The following is a 14,326-nucleotide window of genomic DNA, read 5'->3' on the forward strand; positions in this document are numbered from 1 at the left end:
CTGTATCATAAACGTAGCGCAAACAAGAAAACAGAACAACACACCAAACAAAGAACCACAATGCTTTTGATCCATTTACCAGTTCCTCTTGTTAAAAATACATAACCTTGCAAAGAAATTGTTCAAAGAGTAAACTTGGCTACAGTTTACTAGAGTGGGAAACAGTTTGAAATAATCTCTCAAGACGTTTGAACAGTTTCATTCCATCCACAGGATTTAACTCTGAGATCCAGGCTCCACCATTTAGATGGGGAATTGCCATATTGGGTGATTTTGTGCTTTCCTCAGTGCCAGAAGCCCAAACTTTCATTTTTCACAATCATTAAAGCATCTGGTTTCAGCTGTTATCTTCCGCAAAAGTGGTAAGTACTTACAGTGTGGGGAGATGTTATGGATGCCTGAATTTATGGTATATTGAAAACTGAAGCTGTATAAATAGTGTGAAATAAACTGTGTATCAACATAGAATCCTGAAAGTTAAATGCATGGCTCGTTGGATCATAGTCAAATGCACTGTTTCATAGTCAAGTCAAGAAAATCTCAGTATTATAAAACGTATATAAAACTGCTACAAGGATTAAAGGCCATATTACAAACCTACATGTTCCAAAATAAAAAAAGGTTCAATAAATCATGAAGTAGCCATTTATATAATCAGAAGTTACATTAATATAATACCTTTTAAGTGTTTTCATCTGCTTCCTTTTCTGAAATCTTGTATTATGCTTATTCATCTCCTTGGGCTTTTCTCTGCAGTTACAGCACCAGAAACCGACAGCATTGCAGTGAGGGTTTATTTCCTTTTCCTGATCTTAAAAAGAAAAAAAGTCTGATGAAGATATATGAAGTAGGGCCATCTCAGGGTGCTGTTTGACAGCATAATGAAGGCATCCAATGACACGGGGATCTCTGCAGGCACTGGGCTGAAGGCTCCCCCTATTTAATACTGGTGCCTTCCTGACCAAGCAGTGAATTTAGGAATCTACACTTCTCACTTATTTTGGAGAGGTTATATTTTTTTCCTTGTTTAGGAAGGCACAATGCCTGAAATATTTGAGATGTTTCTGAGAATTGGCTCGGTCTTGGCAGTTTAGTATATGGTATGCAGGGTGTCTGTGGAGGAGCCAAACTTTCTTTGTGTTCACAGCAGCCACCGTGCTCCTGTGCATTTCCAGGCAATGCCAAGCTATTGGATTACATTCATCTTGTACAGTAAGTCCAGCTCTTCTAGGAAGGATTGGAACTTCTCTGTCTGTATATTACACAGCAGATACATACTGTCACAACATGTTTCACATAGATCAGAAGCATTGGATGTTTGGGTCTGTGCTGCTTTTGGCTGGGGTAGAGTTATTTTTCTTCACAGCAGCTAGTATGGAGCAACATTTTGGATTTGTGCTGCAAACAGTGTTGATAACATAGGGATGTTTTAGCTATTGCTGAACAGTGCTTACGCAGAGCCGAGGCCTTTGCTGCTCCTCACACCAGCCCACCAGTGAACAGGCTGGGGCTGCACAAGAAGTTGGGAGGAGACAAGGCTAGGACAGCTGATGTCAACTGACTACAGGGATATTCCACACCATGTGATCTTGTGTTCAGCATACAAAGCTGGGGGAAGAAGAAGGATGGGAGGGACATTCAGAGCGATGACATTTGTATTCCCAAGTAACCACTGTGCCTGATGGATCCCTACTGTCCTGGAGCTGGCTGAACACCTGTCTGCCCATGGAAAGTGGTGAATGAATCCCTTGTTCTGCTTTGCTTGTGCATGTGGCTTTTGCTTTCCCTGTTAAGCTGCCTTTACCTCAACCCACGAGTTTTATCATCTTTTACTCTCCCAATTCTCTCCCCCATCCCACCGGTGGGGAGTGAGCGAGCAGCTGCATGATGCTTAGTTGCCGGCTGAGGTCAAACAATGACAGGGTCTCTGGTGGATAGTGAATGACTCTGACATAGACATACATGTCTCTGCTGGCAAATCTTGGGCAAAAATCTTGCATCTGAGCTTCTTGTCATGTACATACATCAAACTGCATATTCTTTAGCACTCTGACTCCTGTACATATATGCAGCAGTGGTGAAATTAGGTCCATCAAATCTCAGCTGCTGATAGTACCACACAAGACATGTAAAGGCATTTTAATGTTTAACTTAAAGTGAAACTTGGAGTTACACTACATCAGATGTGCATGCCTGACTCCAGCTCCTGCTTCCTCTCCTCACTCCTTTTAACAGTGTTTTGGCCACCCTTCCCCCATGAAGACCTGTGATATGAACTAACTGAATTTCTCAGATTCTGAAGTCCTGACTACAAGCTTTGCAGAGACTGGGAGTCCTGCCATGCCATGGTATTCCTAAGGGTGTAGGCAAGCATGCTGCATGTACAGCATGTCACAGAGCTTTGAATATCCAAGGGCCAGCATTTCTAACGAGTTTGTGTTTTGCCTTGTTCATTTAGCTGGTGAGACAAACATACTTCACTCAACTTCTGCTTTCTGTTGGCATTCCAGGTGAATTGTAGCTAGTGGTGTTTTGAGTGGAAAAGTAAATTACGCATTTACTATGGACCAGTTAGAAAACAAGACATATGCAGAACAGCTCACTTGATGTGTATTTGGAATTCAACTGCTGCATGCATGTGCTAAGTATATACGAAGTCAGTTGTTTGGTTGTTTTTTTTCATCAGGACTGATGTAATCCAGGCATAATCAGGGGCAGCTCCATTAAAATCAGTGGAAGTTAGAAATGCATATTACAAGTTCATTAGTATCTGGTATCATTAGAACAGTATAGTGTGATGTTAATGGCAGCAGGAGAATGCTCTGGGTGTACAGGAAATGAACAGAAATATTTTACCAGCACTATGTGTATTTCAGAGCACACATCGTAGATTTGCGTCTTTAGGCAACAAAGATAAAACAGTCCAGACGGAAATGTGATGAGTCGCAATATATACAAGAAAGGCAGCTGTGATTCTTTTAACCAAAAGGTTATTTTAAGTATGTATTATTAATTTAACCTAATAGCACCTACTTTTTAAACGCATGAAGTGCAATTATAAATGCTGTTGTTTTATCATGTGGCCATTTATATCTATGATGACCTTTCTGGATCAGCACCCGTGTACTGCCTCCTTGTGTTCTGTATGTGCACAGAAGATCACGTCATTTTTGTGACTTTAAGCTCAGAATACAGCATTGACATCAAGGCTCATTTGTAAGGCAGAAGTAAGGCTCTCCTGTCTGGGTCTCCCCACTGGCCCAGTGCAGTAAAGGTGCTTTAAATGTGATCACAGAGCTCCAAACACACAGTAAGCAGATGTGGCACAGGTCAGGACTCCATGCTCTGCATGTGAAAGTTTGCACATTGTTCTTCTATGCAAATCCAGCTGTCAGGGAATGGAGAACCTGGTGTCACCTGATGGGGTTTTCATTCCAACCATTTGCTATTGCCAGCCATGAAGCCATATAGCCTCCCCTCGCAACTTAGGAAGTTCACCTTAAAATTAGTTAATGCCTTTCTTTTTACTACTATGATGGAAGTGATGTTCCAGAAGCCTCCTTTGATGTTTTGAAGCCTTATTTTAATTCCAGCCTAAATATATTATTGGACATTTTATTTTGTACTTGTATTGTTCTTTGAATAGTCTTCCCTTTCCCTTTTTTAATCTCCCGATCTGATATTGTATTTGTTCACACCAAGATATTTCCAGTAAGATAGTCTTCTTCATCCCTTTAATTGCCCTAGCAGCACCTCTTGGTACCTGTTCCAGTTTGGATCTAGCTTTTCTGAACATGTTTGTCCAGGCCTAATCACTACATGTTATGAAGATATTAATGCATTGCTTTCTCCTATGTCTTCTTCCATTAAAAAGTCTGATATATATCATGTGACTGATACACCTACTTCTTTCTCCTCCTCTGCTCTTTCCTCATGCTTATAGAAATTTATTTTGGCCCCTAAGATCATCACTTATTATTCTCTATGAAATTCCATCCTATTTCTGCTACTGCATCCCTCAAGGTCATTAATATGTTCCTGCATGATACTTCAATCCTCTTCTGTATCAGCAGTACCTTCCAGTTTTATGTTGTCAGCAGATTTCATTAGCTCATTTACTTCCTATTTTTTGTGCCAAGGTCATTAATGAAAAATTAAATAAGATTGTTCCCAGAGTGAATCTAGGAAACTCCATTAATAATTGCCCTTTCTCCTGACAGAAGACTCCTCTTCAGTCAGTTTCTTATATGCTTTACAGTTCATATGTTAGCCTTGATTTTCGTCTTAATTAACATTATACAAAATACATTCAGCAGTCCAGCATGATTAGATCTAGTGTCTGTCTGTGTAAAGAACAGGTAATCATTTTATCAAGCAAATATATCAGACAACTCTAGAATAATTTATCAATAATGAGTGGCTATTTTAATACCATTTCATATGCCTCTTTATCTTTTATTACGTTTTCCTTCCAAATGTGTCATAAAATACTGATCGTTATTCCACTCAGATGTACATGCTTTGGCAGCTGCCTAATTCACTCATTCCCTTTCTTGAATATATCTAAAAATTAATATTAAGAGATAGGTATATCACTTTTATTGTTAATAAATTCCCCCCAAATATTTGGTACTTCATTCAAAATAAGAATACTAAGAATTAGAACAAATTAAGTGTTTTTTCTAATATTCTACTAATAATTATAAAACAGTGTCTCAGAAATGTACAAAAGAGGGGAAATATTAAGCAAATGAAACAACTATAAGCTTTATTGTGGGTGGCATGCACAGATTCTGTAAGCATCATTTATCCAACTTTCAGCTCTGGGGCATGCTGTTGTCTCACTGCGGAGCCCTACGTGACAGCCTCTTTGCCCACCATGAATCCATAGCTGGCAGCACTTCAGACTGAACTCTGACGTTGCACACCCTTAAAATACATTTCAGCATTGATGTGTTTTAGATTCAGAAGCAGATGTGAACTGCAGGTGACCCAAATAGGAGGGGGTTAGGAGAATTGCTAGAATGCTAGGAAGGGACTTGAGCTCAAAATGTGTAGATTTAACAAAGAGCCTTATTGAACCTGACTGAACCTTACTTGCTCTTGTTACTTGCTTTAACTCATCACAAAGATTAAGTGTATCACACACAGTCACATCTCAAGCAGCCAAAACATTTTATGATTCATGTGGAAGTCAGAGCCCTGTGCACCTTGAGCCTTGGTTCAGAATCGCTGCAGAGGAAAAAGCGTCACCTAATGAATCACCAGGATGAGAGTTTTTGCTGTCCTTTCCCATAAATTTGTCCCACAAGTACCAACTTGGTATAGCTCAGTTCTGTTGTGCTTGCAGGATTTGATCCAGTATTGCACTGCTACAACACAGTGAGGTGTTTTACGGAGCAGAAATTAATGTACATTCTAAAATAGAGTAGTCATGATTAAACAAAAGTCTTACTTGTTGGTGGCTCGGAAGAGATTTTGTGACTGTATGACTGGGAGACATGATAACATGAAGTCCAGAGCTAAGAAAGGTCAGCCCAGACTGGAGAGGGAAACCATTTCCAGGATGTAATACTGGAACTCCTCGGTCTTCAGCGCTACAGTGGGTGATTATATGGACATGTAAAATAAGAAATACAGAAAAGAAACTCTTTTTTTCTATGAGATGTGAAAGGCAAAATTTAACCTAAAACCTTTATTTGGTGCATTTACAACTGGGCTTTACACTGGTGCCTACCTTTGTCCTAAAGCACTGATTCTCCGGGAGGGGAGATTTCAAAGTGCGAATTCCGAGAATAGCATTGCCTTAAATGGTAGGAAATGAGCTGCATTGCAGGTTTGGTAAATCTGAAGGTTTTGTTCAGCCACTTAGTCATAGCTACCCCCTCAAGAGAGAAATAACAAAAGGAATTTTTTTTTTAGAAAGTGGGACTAGAGCAAAATACAATTATCTGAAACTGTATGGGTCCTTTGTGTTTTATAAAAGAAGGAGAGGTAAAAGATTTCCCATTGTAGCATATTATCAAATGACTAGAGCCAATAAATTGTACATAATGATCTTGACTTCACGTAATCAGCCAAGCTCCATTGACTTTAATGGAAAAACATTGATTTGCAAGAGCAGAAGAGCTGAGTAGAAGGAGGTGCATTCCTGACTGTCTTCTTCATGTGGGTAATCTCCCTGAAGTAATTATGAAAAATAAAAATTAGTAAGAGTCTGTGTTTCTTTTGTAGCTCCATTCTGCGGGTCCTTATACTTGCAGTGCCAAAACTATCCTTAACAGCAAGAAACCCACTCCAAGGGAGGGTCTGAATTTACTGCCTTTTTTTCCCTGGCCTGGATGAGGCTGCTTCACCAGTCCTGAAGCACAGCTCCTTGCTCCACTTCTGGTATGTACTGCTGTGTGAACTTGCACAGTGTCTGCCACAAGGGCAGAGAGCTAACAGGGAGGCCTGGGAACTCAGCAGCAGTGAGCAGGACACTGAACCCTCTGCCTTTTGCATGGAGTCAAACACTGCCCCAATAGAAAAAATTTTCATGCCTGTGTTATTCCATGCATCAGCAGAATTTGGCCCTACATGTCACAGCAATTTGAACATAACTGTTACAATAGCACAGCTGACCTGCCATACCCAAACTAATATGCGGGATTTGTTTGTGTACCTTGGAAAGGAGAGAGTTTGATCCCATTGGGAGCACTGGAAGCATTTCCTAGGCTGGTTCCCATTGCTGAGTTCCCTTTTGCAGATGCACCCATGTGGCCCAGCATTCACTTTGGGCATGTGTAAAATTCTCAGTGAGCCTGGTTCACCTGTTCACCATCAGATTCGCCCATTCAGATGCTAAAAACTCTTAAGTCAAATGGCATGGGTGTAGAAAAAGAAAAAAACAAAGCCAAAGCACCAGTGCTTTCTTTCTTTTTTTCCCTCCACCATACATGGACCAGCTGGGACAAAACACATATGTAATACTGCTTGATTCTTCTCTGAAGACCTGATCTTGTAACAGTGCTCAAGTCTTCTCTGAAGACCTGATCCTGAACCTGCTCATGAACATTACAAGTATCCCTATTTCTGACCCCACGCAGTACAGGTCAGTGTCTCAAATACCGAACACTTCAGTTCCCCACATTGCAACACAAGGCTCATTTGCTCTCAAATACAGAATCACAGTTCTAATTTCTGCCTACAAATATATAACCTCTCATAGTATCATGTTAGCTCTGCCTTGACTGAGGCACTGCTGCAACTCAATAAAGTGCTAATGGAGATCCAAATGCTATTCCATTAGCCTTCATTCCAGATTACAGCCTGGCCTGGGCAACATCATGAAGCTGTGCTGCCTAGAGGCTGATGCACAAGTGCTTTTTTAATCTGTAGCCAGGCATGCTTTGTGCAGACCTCTGTTCTGATGCAAGCCATCCCAGCTGAATTTGTGTCGAGACAGGCTCAGTGTGTTTGCGTGATGGCACGTCCTGTCCACCAGTGAAAACCACCATACTACTCTGAAACACCATAGCAGGAGCCACATGAATTTTTCCTGGTGTGCCTGCTGCGTTTTCACAGCAGGGTGCTTTATTGTAATGTACCCATGGGCTCATCTTTGCTGAAGTGCAGGTTGAAATAATCCATTAGTAATGCCACAAGAGGTTTCCTGATTGGTTCGGGCCAATCTAAAACTGCACTGCTGCTGAAAAGCGGGATGCTATTCTTCATACTCTCCCTATGTTCCTATTGTGCTGACTCAAATGAGCCAGCTGGAAAACGATCCTGCAAGAAAAGCAGGTAAATGGGGTCAGTTGCCTAATCTGTCTGTCCATGGGGCTGTGCTGAGGGAGCGCTGGGACAGCAGGAGCACAGAGGCAGATGTGACTTCCACTCCAGCAGCAGCACGGCCTTTGATGGACTTAATCCAAACTGCCCTCTATGGTTGTTCTGCATTCAGTATCTCCAGATCTAGAGGGATGGTACGATGAACCACATGGTATGACGAACCAGGCGGTGTGAACAGAACTGGCCTGTCTGGAAGCATGGGCTGCAGCTCAAGTGCTAGGGGTCACACTGTGGGAATCAGTTATTCAGTGCAGCTATTATATGATGGCTCTGCACATCTTGGCTGTTTTGCAGTGAGCACCATCAGTCAAGTCAAGCTGTCTCAGGAGATGGTAACTCAAAAGCAGACAGCTGGAAGTAGAACTGCAGTAAAGTCTAACAGTGAGTGCTCCATGCAGCTGCATCTTAACCCATCCCTTTCATTGCAATTGTCTGTCCAACACAATTTAAAATTAAACAAGCATCTGCATCTCCATAGCTGTTAAGTCAGGAAGAGAGAACAAAGAGGGTGATAGGCTTGGCCAGCCAATGTCTACATGGCCCAATTTTTTTTTGCTTCTGACTGCCCCTCAAGTCAGTCCTAAGGCCTCTCATTTTGAAGATACTATATAGAAAGGAACATATCTGGATGTGGCATCGTTTTTTTTTCTTTTTTTTTTTTTGCTGGACCACTGGCAAGCAGGCATTTCAGACTGTGAATGAAACATAGGACATCTCTTAGGGTGGCTGCTCCCATACAGCTGTGCTGCAACGAGTGTCACAACAGATTTACCTGGAGATGGAAGCAGCTTGGGTTTTGAGTCAGACATCATCATATTTGAAGAGCTGCCCCTGGCCATTAAATTGCCTCAGCTGATTGTAATTTTAATGCTGGTTGATGGAATCTGTCAAACTCAGCTTTTTCTCTGGTAAACATATAGCAGAAATAACGTGTTTGTTTGTTTTCTTGGCTTTTCTCTGATTATTTTGAATGAGACCCCTTTGGTCAGAGAGTCTTCAGGATGCGAGTCAGGTAAGGCTCACCTGATATGTGTAGGAAGACAAAGGATACCTCGTTATTGTTTGGCAAACTTGTGAATGTTGCCTCAGGCAGACTAGGTTAGTGGTCATCACGTTGTCTCATGCTGCAAGTGATGCTCTAATACTACTGGCATTCATAGGACATGCTAGGAGACATCCAACATTTTCAGGGGAGAACTCAGAAGAGGGTGGCCACCGGCCAGACATGAAAGATAGCAATAAGGAAATTCAAGTGAGCAAGTAGCCAGTGAGGAGCATATTAGGAGAAGACTGAATGTAAGATTGAGAGAGGCAATCAATGGAATGTGCTGGGACTGATAACAGAGAAGACCTGAAGGCTTGGGAGTGAAGGGAGAGGTGTCATTTTGTGATAAGTTCGAGAGGACAGTTGCCGTCAGGCAAGACCAAAGCGAATTGGGGCACAGAACAGTGTGGTCTAACAAAGACAAAGGAAGAGACAGGTTGGAAGAGGAATGAGAGATTAGAAAGGAAAAATGGTAAATATATATATAAAAAAAGGAAAAATAATTGAAAAGCAAACAAACAAAAAGTATTAGGATAAAAGGAAATAAGGTAACAGGGAACAAAAGACAAAGAACAATGACTGATAGGCCCCAGCAGTAGGTATCTACTGAATTAGGCAGAAAGCGTCATTCAGTCTGTTCTGGCAAAACAAGCAGCATTGTGCAGTCCTGCCTGATACCCATTATTGTACCAGTGACAAGACATGACAAAAGCTGCTTTGTCTGCCCCGCATGGTGCTGCCCTGCTGGGGCAGAGCTGGCCTTTGAGGAATGACGTGGATGAGGTCAGTGTTAGCAAATCTGCTTTTTATCCTTCTTGGTCACATTTTCATTGACAAGGTCTTATTTATACTGAGGGTTTTTTTCTGACTCTTTTTTACTATTCCTTAGACCTGATAAGAATCATCAGCGCTAGCCCCGATGAAAGCCCTACTGTAAATGGCCTTCTGGTATTTTTACCTCAGACTCATCAACATCTGATGTGAAAACAGTAATGAAACTGCTTTGGAGAAGTCTCTCATAATGCTCTTATCATTGCAGTTACTGATTGATAGAGTTAAGACTCTGCTATGAGGCTGGTATCCCAAAGCATTCCTATTGCCCTCTACAACCCAGGGATTATACCAGGCAGCTCTAAAATTAAAAACCTGAGAAGCAATGTGGGGAGAGAATCTCCCTGGTTTCAGCTGTGGTGTCAACAAAAAGATTTTTCTGTTTCTGTTATAATAGCAAATTACATTACAATAATAAATACATTTTTTAAAAGTGCCAGTACTTGTTGCAAGTAAACCCCTTAGTCTGGAGCAAAGGTGAGGCCAGAAATGTTGGTTTTGTCTTAAAGACACATTCAGAATTGTGGAGAGTAAGGAAAAAGGATTCCCTCAGAATATCCTCTGGAGCATACCATGTTTCTGCTGGTTTTAAAAAGAAGGGACTAGAGTTCAGGAAAAGAGACAAGTTCAATGGCTTTAAATCCAGAGTAGGCAGCTGAAACACTGATCAGCTTGTGATTTTATTAATAAACATTTCTACGCATCCTTGTGTGCCAGGGAAGGGGAAAACTTCTTTATAGGCTCTTTCCTAGACAATCCTATGGGAGCTACGGGAGATGTAGCCTCCTGCTGTAACCATTTGCAATGAAGTATTTGTGTAGAGCAATGATTGTCTACAATCTGTTATAGAATATGGTGATTAGATTAATAACAGAATGCAATCCAAAAAAGAAAAATCCTTTAAAAGGTTCAGAGCTCTGATTAAGTTATTTTTACATCTGTTCATTGGATGATATATGCTTTCCCTTACAGCTTCTTGGCATTAGTTCATGGCATTGGTGAAAAATGAGGCTTTAGATAGTTCAACTTTCTGCATAGGTATAGCTTTATAAAGGCATTAAGTCATTCATGGCAGACAAAGACAGAATGTGTCTCTAATGCCATGTAAATGAATTTTAAAAGACAAAAAGAAAAATTCCAATTTTTCCTAGGGAAGAAGTGTGCTGAATTGCATTACAATGTATATGCATATGTATAGTCAGCATCTGGCACAAGAAGGCCAGGATTTTTAAAACTGCCGAGTGAGCCTTTTCAGGATCCCTGCAGTCTGAATAGAAACCCACACATCCTTATTATTTGCATATGGCCCCATTATGCTTTGGAATTCACAGAAGTCTATTCCACACTGAGAAACAGATATTTTTTTTCTGATGGAAATTATTGTTCTTCAGAGTGTCTTTAAGTTACTAGGCACATACTGTACTAAGCTATATTTTGCTTTCTTCTCTAGAGTATTATGTATATTTTCCCTCTCTGTTATTTTAATCCTACATCTTCTTTGTTTTCCTAAAGGAATATGATTGGTTTGATAGCCATTTTTTGCTGAAAAGTGATCTATCTCCATAACAGGTTAAAAGCCTCTATTGCTATCTGAGCTCTTTAGACTGGTTTTATAATAAGATTTTGAAGCCTTACTCTCCTTCAGCCTTAATCTTCTGAAAACATTACACTTACAAGCTCTAGTTTTCCACAGAAATAAAAGGTAAATATTGATTTGTCTTTCTTAAACGTAATTTTCTGCTCTGCCACAAAAAAGTCTTGCAATATAGCTTTAATGATATGGTTCCTTAATACAGTTTCAGTTAGCAGCAGTAGAAAAAATTTAAAGGATGTATGTAAGGTAATATAATATTTTCATCTCAAAGATGAAAAGAAAGGAGGAATCAATTTGGCACTGAGATACAGAAAAGCTGGTCCTACTGACCGGTTTGTCTGCAAGATGTTGTATTTGAGCTCCACATGAACAATACACGAGGTTGTTTGAAGGAAACTGAGAGTAATTAGGTTTAGAGAGGGAAGTCAAGAGACTTCTCTTTTGAGAAAAGTGCATGAAGAATAGCTCTGCACACTTTTAAAAAAATATGTATCAGCTAATGAAATATAGGAACTACGGCACCTCAATACACCAAGCCCTTGCATTCATTGAATCACCCCATGATTAGTCATACAGTACAGGTAGTACTATATGACATGATGCCAAGCAGTGGAAAGCCTTTAGATCTCTGCAGTGATTTCCTGATAAAAGCCAAACATCTCTTAAATTCTGTGGCTTCTAGGTTTCTAGTGTTATCACACTCAAACACAAAGGAAATGATATTGATTGGGTAAACCGCGGCCAAAAAGCATTCATAAAAATACGTATATAGCACCATCTACTGACATTAATGGTCTTTGCAGGGGAACGTTTTTTAAAAATAGTGCGGCCGTTTCTCCCTGATATGTTAAAATAGTGCAGCAGTTTCTCTCTGATTGGTGCACGGTTGGTCCTTCTTTCTACTTGGGGTTTTGTAAACTCAAAATGACGATGAACCTTGCCTCAAAAGTTTAGTAGCTAAATATGAGACAAACTAAAACACAATAGCAGAAAAGAAAAAAATGAGGAAAAAGTGAGGAAAAACGAGACAAAAAATGAGTAACTGAGTGAGTCAGAGCATGTCCTGAAGCAAAAGTGAGATGCTGTTGGTAAAGGGAAAAATTTCTCAAGATGTAATTTGAGAGCCTAAAGGCTTTCTTCTGACTTCAAAATCTGGCATCCTGCTTGGGGCCATCCATGCAGTTTATAAGAATCAGTGCAACTCACCTGTCAAAACAATGTTCCCTTCCTTTATCCGGTGTAATTTTTCTCTGCTGGTGAGACAGACTGACTGGAGTCAGGGCCCATTGAAGACCAGGGCTGGTGTAAAGTGGACAGCCAGGTGTATGGAGAAGGGGAAGAATGTGATGGTACCAAAGGGCTGTCAGTTCACCTCAGTTACAACCTGTAATTTAATTCTTGCTGGGTTTTATTTAGTTCATTGACCTGGTTTATTATTGTTACGTAGACATAGAGGAGAATGTGCAGACAGCCAAGAAACACCTTGAGTGGGGTGAGCTCAGCTGTCAAAGGACACTGAACGTAATCCTGCTGCCTTAGAGCAGTCTTATTAAACTGAGTTTGGACAGAAGATCACCAAGAAGAGATAGTGCTCTTCTCCCACCCACTAGCTAGGATGTCCCCATGGCATATAGGATCTGCCTCTTGGCCGCTGAAGCAGAAACAGCGTGCAGCAAGCATTGCTCTGCCAGTGGGGAGGAGCATGGGGACAAAAGTAGGGTGAGACATAGAACTGGGATGAGTTCATGAGGACAGGATGAAAGATTAGTGTCATGGATAGTATTACTGCTTAGCAATTTTGGTATCATTCGGTACAGAGCACCTTTTGAGCCACCGTACTGCTGTTGTTTTGGAATATGTCCCTCATTAGCCTCCGTGCCACCCAAAATGTTAATGAGCTGCTCCCAGAGCTGCACTGAAAAGCCATATAACCTTATTTTTTGTAGATGTACCCGAGACAATCATCCTGCCAGATCCATGCCAGTCAGCTGGACTACTTAGCTGTCACCTGAAGAGGGAATTGTCTCTTTATTACTTGTGAAGCCTTTTCTCAACTCTTTGGCATGGGTTCTTTGGTCCTACAAAAATGTGTTACCAATAAACAATTAAAAAAACCTCATTCAGTCACTGATTTTAGTTTTTCCAGAAAAACAGATGTTTGCAGGTGGAGTGGTAGCATGGTACTGAGCTGAGACTGCACAGAACAGGACACTAACACATACAGGTGAACCCATGGAAATCACCTTCCCATGTAACTTTGTTTATACCCCTTCAGCATGACAAGGTTCGTATTTAAACAGAGGTGACATACTCTTTATCAGTATCTTGGAAAATATTTCTACTTCTCTTGACTCGAGTAGTAAGTCAGTACTTTGGATGATGTTGCATGTATCTGTATCAAGACAGAAACAGACAGTGTACATGAAAATTGTTTAAAGAACAGCTTTTAAAATTATTTACAAACAGCATATTCAAATGCCTCTTTCTGTAGCAATACTAAGAACAATTTCCAGGAGACATTTCCATTTCCGAATTCCAAAGCACACTTTTAAGCAGTATAGCAGCTCAGAAAGCTTTCTCTTCACTTATCTTGAGGCTGCTTGAGTAGCATTTCTCAAGGTGTAGTTTTCTCACTGGTGCCATGGTGCTAGTGTGGCAAGTGGTGGCCCCGTCCCACTAGTGCTGGTAGAACTATCAGCTTGGCTGCATCGCGGAGCTGACGCGGGTGGAAACTAACCATTTGTTGCAGGGTTGATTTGCAGCTGGATCTACGCCCTCATCAGTCTGGCTGTATGCCCATGGCGGTGCTGGTGTCCGCACCTGCCACCATCTCTCAGCAACAGCACACACTTGGATGGATTTATGCTGATCAGAAAACCCCACCCTGAGGCCGTTTCTTGGCTGTTCTAGCTCTGATTCACAGAAAAATGCAGCCTCAGGCATGGACTCCCTACCCTCCACGCTTATATTCTGTTTAGTCTGCGGATGCTGATGTTTTCCACTGTCATTAGACAATGGGGCAT

The sequence above is a fragment of the Nesoenas mayeri genome (genome assembly GCF_963082525.1).
Source record: "Nesoenas mayeri genome assembly, chromosome: 5".
NCBI classification, from domain to species: domain Eukaryota; kingdom Metazoa; phylum Chordata; class Aves; order Columbiformes; family Columbidae; genus Nesoenas; species Nesoenas mayeri.